Source organism: Crocodylus porosus, unplaced genomic scaffold, assembly GCF_001723895.1.
Source record: "Crocodylus porosus isolate Cpor-Errol unplaced genomic scaffold, CroPor_comp1, whole genome shotgun sequence".
Classification (NCBI taxonomy): Eukaryota; Metazoa; Chordata; order Crocodylia; family Crocodylidae; genus Crocodylus; species Crocodylus porosus.
Window position 1 is genome coordinate 6,066,980 of NW_017728913.1, and position 7,763 is coordinate 6,074,742.

The 7,763-nt window shown below is 42.4% G+C and overlaps 1 protein-coding gene across 9 annotated transcripts in view; it reads right to left on the bottom strand.

The window, feature by feature from the left end:
• ANAPC10 (anaphase promoting complex subunit 10) overlaps window positions 1-7,738 on the bottom strand; it is a 61,529-nt gene extending 53,791 nt beyond the window's left edge. For 6 of the 9 annotated variants that reach the window (XM_019534430.1, XM_019534429.1, XM_019534425.1 and 3 more), the window contains exon 1: window positions 7,599-7,688. The gene's annotated coding sequence lies outside the window, so the exon portion shown is untranslated. The other 3 variants (XM_019534427.1, XM_019534428.1, XM_019534426.1) reach the window with 3 other exon arrangements.
• Window positions 7,739-7,763: the final 25 nt, after the last annotated feature.

Genomic DNA, 7,763 nt, shown 5'->3' on the forward strand with positions numbered 1-7,763 from the left:
ACACACACACACACACACACACACACACAGAGCAAGTGGCTGCTCTAAAATGCAGCCAGGACTACTGTCCAAATCCCCACTCCCAGCTTCCTATCAGATTCCACCAGATTTCATATGCACATTCATGTAATTCACATATAACACCCTTTTAATTTCAATCAACTTTAACAGAATCCCCCCCCCCACTTCTCACTGCTACTGCTTTCTGGGTCTGAATGTTCTTTTATTAATATTTAATACCATTTTAGTATTCTTCTTTGTGCTGAACTATTTTCTGCTCATTTTACAATGATTTTTTTTTTAAATACTTTATTCCCATAGAAGTTTAATCTGAGGTTTACCACTAGAGGATTAACCTGAAGGCTATCATTGCAAGAGCAGGCAACAATGTTGTTCAGAAACACAAAAGTTGTATCCACTTGAAACAAGGCTATTTATTCAATCATTTTTATGTTAAACAGCACACGTAGTTGCTGCTAACCAACATATCTGAAGATTATATTCACTTTGGTTTTTAGTTTTCTTATTACTTGTTTAAAGCAGCTACTATAGAAATAATATATACTTGTTTCCTACTGCAGTTAAGTATCATAAAACTCTTGAGAACTTGTTGGACTAGCACATAAATTACAACATAAAGGGAAAAAGTGAGGCAAAAAACTTAAAGCTGTGTTAATTACAGCCACTGGAAGAATTTAAAACCTAATGATAGTAAAAAATTTTCCAGTTCCTCAGATGTTGCTTCCCAACTGGGTTGGTGTTTGCAGACTATAGTCTGTCTTGAAGAACTGCAGAATATCTGCGGTCAGCAGCCAGTAGACAGCAGCTTTTCATCTTAATAATCAATCTGAAGGTTAGTTATTACACACTGATGGAAGATACATTTTTTTCCTGGCTTCATGACACTTAAATGATTTAATGTCAGCTAGATTGGAGTCACAAAATATTTTTGTATTTTTGCGATGGCAAATAAACAGCAGATGGGCTTTAAATACAACTTGTAAATTCCAATGTAATTCATAAAGACCAACATTCCTACCTTCCCTACCGTGTCATAACTAATGTAACAGTTTGGACAATACCATAACTACATTCCACCAAAGTTATACAATAGCCTATGCCAATCTACACAAAGCCTTTCATTCTTTAGTTAACTGGCATTCCCTGCTTGAAGAGAAAGCAACCAAGAATGAATCCAAGCTCCACAGTTTCAATAGGCAAATCTCCATTGGCCCATACTTCTTCCACTGGTGGTTAGATTCACATTTTAAGGATGCATTGAGTTTTCCACTTAAAATGTTTTTATTCCTTTTAGAAAGCAACATAACAGTAATTAGTAACAAACCCATCCATGGGGGAGCCCTAGAGCCCTGAGTTTCTCCCCACTATATTGCCACTTGCCTCAAGGAACAGACTGTGATTGCCCCAGTGCAACCCCTTACTCCAGCAAGCTTCAGCACCTCTACCCTTATACAGGACCCTACAGCTGCAGCAAGGGGATTTTCACCAGCCCTAGCTGGCCACCTAGGCTTTAAAAAAAAAATTAGGATCCTTTACTGCAGGGGTGGGTAATTATTTTGGGTGGAGGGCCGCTTACTGAGTTTTGGCAAGCCATCAGGGCCTGCATGACAGGCAGCCCAGGGCAGATAAATATTAATTTTCTAAATGTTTTAGGGGCCACACGGGCCGGATGGATGTGGCCCACCAGGTCATTCTGGCCCACGTGTTGCATTTTGCCCACCCCTGCTTTACTACAAGAGGGGTTAGGCCTGGAATATCACTTGCCCAGAAACCATTCCCTCTGCTGGCAATGAGCAAGAAGATAAACTATACAAGCAGGTTTGAAGGCAGAAAAACAAAACAAGTGCTCCCTTATCTGGCTACATCCTAGCCTTCCTGAAAGCCCTGCAAGTATTTCCTGCCATCAGCCTTCCTGTTGGTTCTGCCAGCCCTGGCTGCTAGGACCACTGAACCTCCAAAATCTGAGATTCAAAGACCTTGATTCCATCCTAGCTAGACTTTAAAAAGCCCCCAAAGCCACCCACCCACCCTCACCCTCTCTATGAACATTACTCTATGAGGCCTTTGCAATAGAGGAATCGATTTCCCCTTTACAGGCAGACAGTGCTTGGATGCATTTAGCACATATGAGTATCTGGCACCTATCTCACTTGATTATCTTTCAGTTACATCATGTAATTACGAAAGTACATTTATATCAAGTATCGTAACACATACAGATATGACAATGAAAAAACTGAACTCAGCTTCAAAGTAACTACAACTAGAGACTATACTCCTATGATGCTTATCTAATGCATAGAGAATATCCACATATACCACATAGTGAACCCTAAAAGCAACTCAGTTTGGAGGTATATTCATGACACAATTATTTGAAAAGACATGGATTCTTGCAAGGAGAATGATAAGTATATTTTACACATATAGTTAGACAAATATTTTATCTTGGCAAAGTTCTAACAAATCTATAACACCCTTTCCTAAAACTTTCCTAGTGAGTTTGTTACTGAAGTCTGAAAATATAATGCACTCTCAAGAGTCACAACACTCTGGCTGCCCTGGGACTACGCTGCATGCAGTACACACTCCAGGACTCACACTGTAGAGAGCTCCTGCCACACCCTGGCTTGAGCAGGACACCACATGAGGCTCAACTCCCACTTGGCCAGAGCAGTCGGTGTTGGATCTGGCATGTAGGGTCCAGAACAGGTCCCACAGGTCCATATGGCATGGCTCTGTGGGCCAGATCTTTGACATCCTCGTTCTAAAGCATGGATAGTCAGCATCCAACACTTTTTTGAGAAACCACCATCTAATACAACATAGAAGTACATTATGGAAGGTAAGGAGGTCTTCTAACACCTAGCGACTCAAGATTATTTAGCCCAAAAGAGTCTAGGTGTTAGTTAAGGACACTCAGAATTACAGAATCATGGAAAATTAGGGTTGGAAGGGACCTCTAGGAGGTCATTCAACCATCCCCAGCTACATCATCCCAGCCAAGGCTTTACCTAAGCAGGTGTTAAAATACGCTAACAATGGAGGTTCCACAACCTCTTTATGTAGCCCATTCCAGTGCTTCGGTACCCTCCTAGTGAGAAAGATTTTCCTGATATCTAACCCAAACTTCCCTTGCTACATCTTGAGCCCATTGCTCCTTGTTCTATTATCTTTCACCACTGAGAACAGTCTAGCTTTATCCTCTTTGTAACCACTTTTCAGGTAGTTGAAAGTTGCAATTAAATCTCCCCTCAGTTATCTCTTCTCCAGACTAAATAAGCCCAGATCACTTGGTGGGGACCTCCAGGAAACTGCCTCTAAATTTCAGAGTAGTAGTGCTCAGTGTAAGGTTTAGCTTACAAGGAAGAACATGATTAAATAAATGCATTTTATAAAACAGATTCCACAGAGAGACATCAAACTTGAAAAAGCAACTTAAAAATGTCACAGGAACATATAGATTATAATGAAATTATAATACTGTTACAATGAAAAGTTATTTAGAGAAGCTACAGAACTTTTCCAATATTTTGCTGACATAGTTAACCCTGGAAGAAGAGGCTAGGAAGTGACCAACAGAATGTAGCTTAAATCCATTTACTTCTGTTACAGATACAGATTTCCACCAAAACACTAAATCTGCAAACATTACAGTTCATGCATTAAAATGGTGGGGGAGAAAAATGAAGACAAATGGTAAATACATAATTCTCAGTTTTTATGATCTGCACTTCTGTCCAACCAACTTAGCAACAATAAAGCATATTTTGAAACACATTCTTACTGGTTTGGTTGACATGCCATAAAAAACTAGTTATTTAGAAAGTAATTGGATACTGATATAGAATTACCAATTTAAAGATAGTTATGACAAGGGCAGGCCAAAGACTTGATTAAAAACGCATGGACTTGTTATTTACAGAATTGCAGGTTCCTCATTTTGGACAATATATGCCTATTTTCTGAATAATGAATAGGCATAAATATTGCTTTCATGTGTAATTATTATTATTTTTTTTTATAAAACCACTATAGTCACTTGGGACTAGACATGGAACATGGAAGGAAAAAAGACAAAATAAAAAAAGAAAGTAATTTTTCCAGATTTTTCAAATCAGAAAAAAATCACAATATCTCCAGCTGAAAGCTTCTTCCTGTGCATCTCACATCTTAAGACAAAGAACTGGAGAAAGACACTCCAACTTTCTATGGAGGAAGGGAAAAGAAAGTATGGTGGGCTAATATCAGGGAAATAAGAACAAAAAGATGATGCAGGGAAAACTGAACTATTCAAACCAGCCAAAATAGTTTGACATGATCCTTTGATACACCCAATTTCCATCTTTGACAGGGGAACAGACTTAGTAGATAATGGCGACAAAGTATATGATGTTGAGTATAGTAATGCTTTTGACACAATCCCCCAGGGCAACCTCAAAAGCTAAGGAAAAGTGTTCTAGATGTAGTCATAACAGGCTGGTGTAAAACCAGCTGAGAACTTCTCAAAGAGCAGAGGAGTCTCCAGTGGTTAACTGGGAGGATATTCTAGGGGAGGAGGGGATTCTAGAAGGATCTCAGTAAGTCTTGGACCCGGACTTACTAAATACTTTTGTTAATGACTTGGATAACAAAACTGAGGAACCCATTAAGGAACTTCTGTGAAGACAAGTCCTTAAAGAATGCAGCAAGTTCAAACAAAACTCAGGAAGAGACCAAATGGAGGAGGTATCTGCTTTGTAAAACAGATGTTGTAGCTGTATGAAGCCTGACAAAGGAAGACTTATCCCTCCCTAAAAAGCAGTATGATGCTATGACCATAGGAAAGTATGAGCTCACCCAGTCCAGCCCTCTGCTTAAGACAGGATCCTCCCTAACTAAATTATCCCAGCCAAATGCGTCTAACCTGCTCTTGAAAATTTCCAGCAACAGAGATTCCACAATTTTTCTAAGTAGCCTGTTCCAACACTTGATCACCATCATAGTTGGAGCATTTATTCTAACCTCCAAACTAAATTTCCTCTACTGCAGTTTTAGGCCATTTTTTCCTATGTAGAATGACAGATTGAAGTGGTCACAGAGAGGGGACTGATTTCAGAAGTCTTTTGGATTCTTGTTTTAATACATTTTCCAACTAAGAATGTCTCACCTAGCTTAGTTTAAGAGAAGTCCAAAAGCAGATGTTAAACCATCTATTTCCAAAATCCACTTTCTATTTGTTAAAGAAGTCATGTTTGTTAAGAACATTTCAGTAATTTCACATAAACGTCCCAAAGAAAAGAGAACAGGGGTGCTGAACCAGTGGATATGCATACAGATACCTTTATCCTCCCAATGACTTGGGTTGTCTTCAGGGTGCTATGAAAAGCACCCAAAGAGAAGACATGAGATACAAATGGTTAAAAAATCACAAGAATAGGATTTAATACCATTTACAAGATGAAAATGTTAAATTTCAAGACAGTAACGCTGTTGTTTGACAACAAAAAAAATCAGCAGCCTCAATGGTCTCTCCTTATTAGTGCTAGGTGTATTTTGCATATGGTTAACTCTTGTTATTAGTGTTGGGTGTATTTTGCTGATGGTTACCTAATGCAGTCACAGAAATTCTTGTTGCCTTTTATACCCCTTGCTAATTAAAACTCATTTTGAATCTCAACCTTTCTAATTTTATCCCTCTAAGACTGCTAATCTTTGATACTCATCCCTACATATCTCTCTTTCCACCTGTTCTGATCTTTTTGTTTTCCCAGTTCTATAAAGAGCTCCTAGTGCAACCACTAAGTCTCTTCCTGTTCTTCCTTTTCAGAGCCTTTCAGTAACCAATACCTCTCCAGTGCTCAACTCCCCTCTTCTTCTCAAATACTGCCTGCCTTCATTATACCCGTTTGAAAGTGCTATGGTTAGGATGGTTCAATTGTCTAGTGTGGAGTGTGTTATATGGGCATAAAAGTTTAGCAGTGGAGGTTAACTTTTTTGACAGGCATGCCACAAATTAAGCCCTGCACTCATTGAGTGCCACTCCAATTCCCTTCCCTACCCAGTCTGCTGCTTTGCTTTCTGCACCCTGGCCTGTTGTCATCAGCAATCCCTTGACTCAAGGATGATCTGTATCATGCCTCTTTGATGAGTCTTGAAGTGAAGTAAGAGTCCAGTCCTCAAGTCACAGATTCAGCTGCAGAAGTTGCAAGTTTTTCCATGGGGGAGAATAAGCCATACGCTGGGATTTCTCTTCTTTTCCTTTCCCTGCTCTCTCTTCTCTGCTTCAAAGGCAAGACGCTTTACCTCAAAGTGGGCTGCCACCTGGTTGAGGCTGCAGCACCACTGTTCTCCATGTCAGCATTTATGTTCTTCAGGTACGTATTCAAGCATCCTTGTAGCATTTCCTCTGACCACCACAAGATCTCAAGCCACAGCTAAGCTGGGAATAGAGCACTTGCTTTGGGAGTCAAGAGACGAGCATCTGCACACAATGACCAATCCAGGGAATTTAGTGCTTGAGTATCACTGACTCAATAGTAATTCTGGCTGCAGAGCAAGGATGCTAGCATCTGTGTGCCGATCCTCCCATTTCATTTCATGCAGAGGATTTTCCAGAGGTATTGTTGGCAATACCTGGCCAGGCTCTTGAGATGATGAGGGTAGGTCATCTAAAGCCCTGTCACCCGTGTTTTACATCCATAGGGGAGAGTGGCCATGATGAATGCACTGTAGATCTGGATCTTGGCATCTTTCAAGAGATGACAATCAAAAAAGGTATGCCAAAGCCATTCCCCAAAGGAGTCACTTGCGCATCAGATCCTGTGCTGGATCTCCTCATTAACAGTCACCCTCTGGGAGAGGCCGCTCCTGAGGTAGAAGTGCTTGATTACCTCCTGGGTCTCTCTCATAACAGTAATATGGGCTGGGGGGAGGGACAGGAAAGCTCACATTCCTGGCCTAGAGCAGGCTGATAGAGCATTTCAGTCTTCTCACTGTTGGAAGTTCAGTGGGCTTCAGCAAAGAGATCCAGCCCAGGCTGGAGGTGAGGACAGCACAAGCACCAGTGTATCGAAGGAGTCAAAGAAATCAGTCTTGGAGGAAAACACACCCTGGGCTGAACACAGAGTGGAAGGGGAGCTTTACAGTGCCAATCTTAGAAGGGAGGCAGTCCCCCATGAGAGCCAGGAGGACAGTCCAAAAAAACCCAGGGAACTATGCTGGGGCAATGAGGTGGTATCACTTGGTTTGGACAACAAAAGGATCCACTCACAGGACCGGCGGCCAATGCCCTGTCGTGAAGAAGCCTCAGGATCTTGCTCGAGTCTTCAGGGTTTGTGTGCCTGGCCGATCTGCTTTCTGCTCCCCACCCCCACTCCCCGGCCCTGCGCAGCCTAGAATCAGGGCAGGTGCAGAGCCAGCCCGTCCTTGCTGAGGCCGCTCAACCTCGCCCTCCCTTCCCGCCCCACAGCGCGCTGCCCCGGGCCAAAGGAAGGGGAGCGCATGCGCCAGTCGGGCTGAGGAACCGACTCCCTCGGGAGCCGGGTGAAGGGCCAGCCCCACGGTACAGGAGACGGGAAGGGACACAACGGACGCACCGAACAGACACCACCAGCCTCCCCGCGCGTCCGCTCACGCCCCATATAGTCGCCTCTTCTTGTCGTCTCGGCAATGACGCCACGACCAGGCGCGTCCTTACGAGAGGGACGGGGCACTAAACCGTTGGAGCGCTTTTCTCCGCCGTCGCTCGCTGATGACGCCAC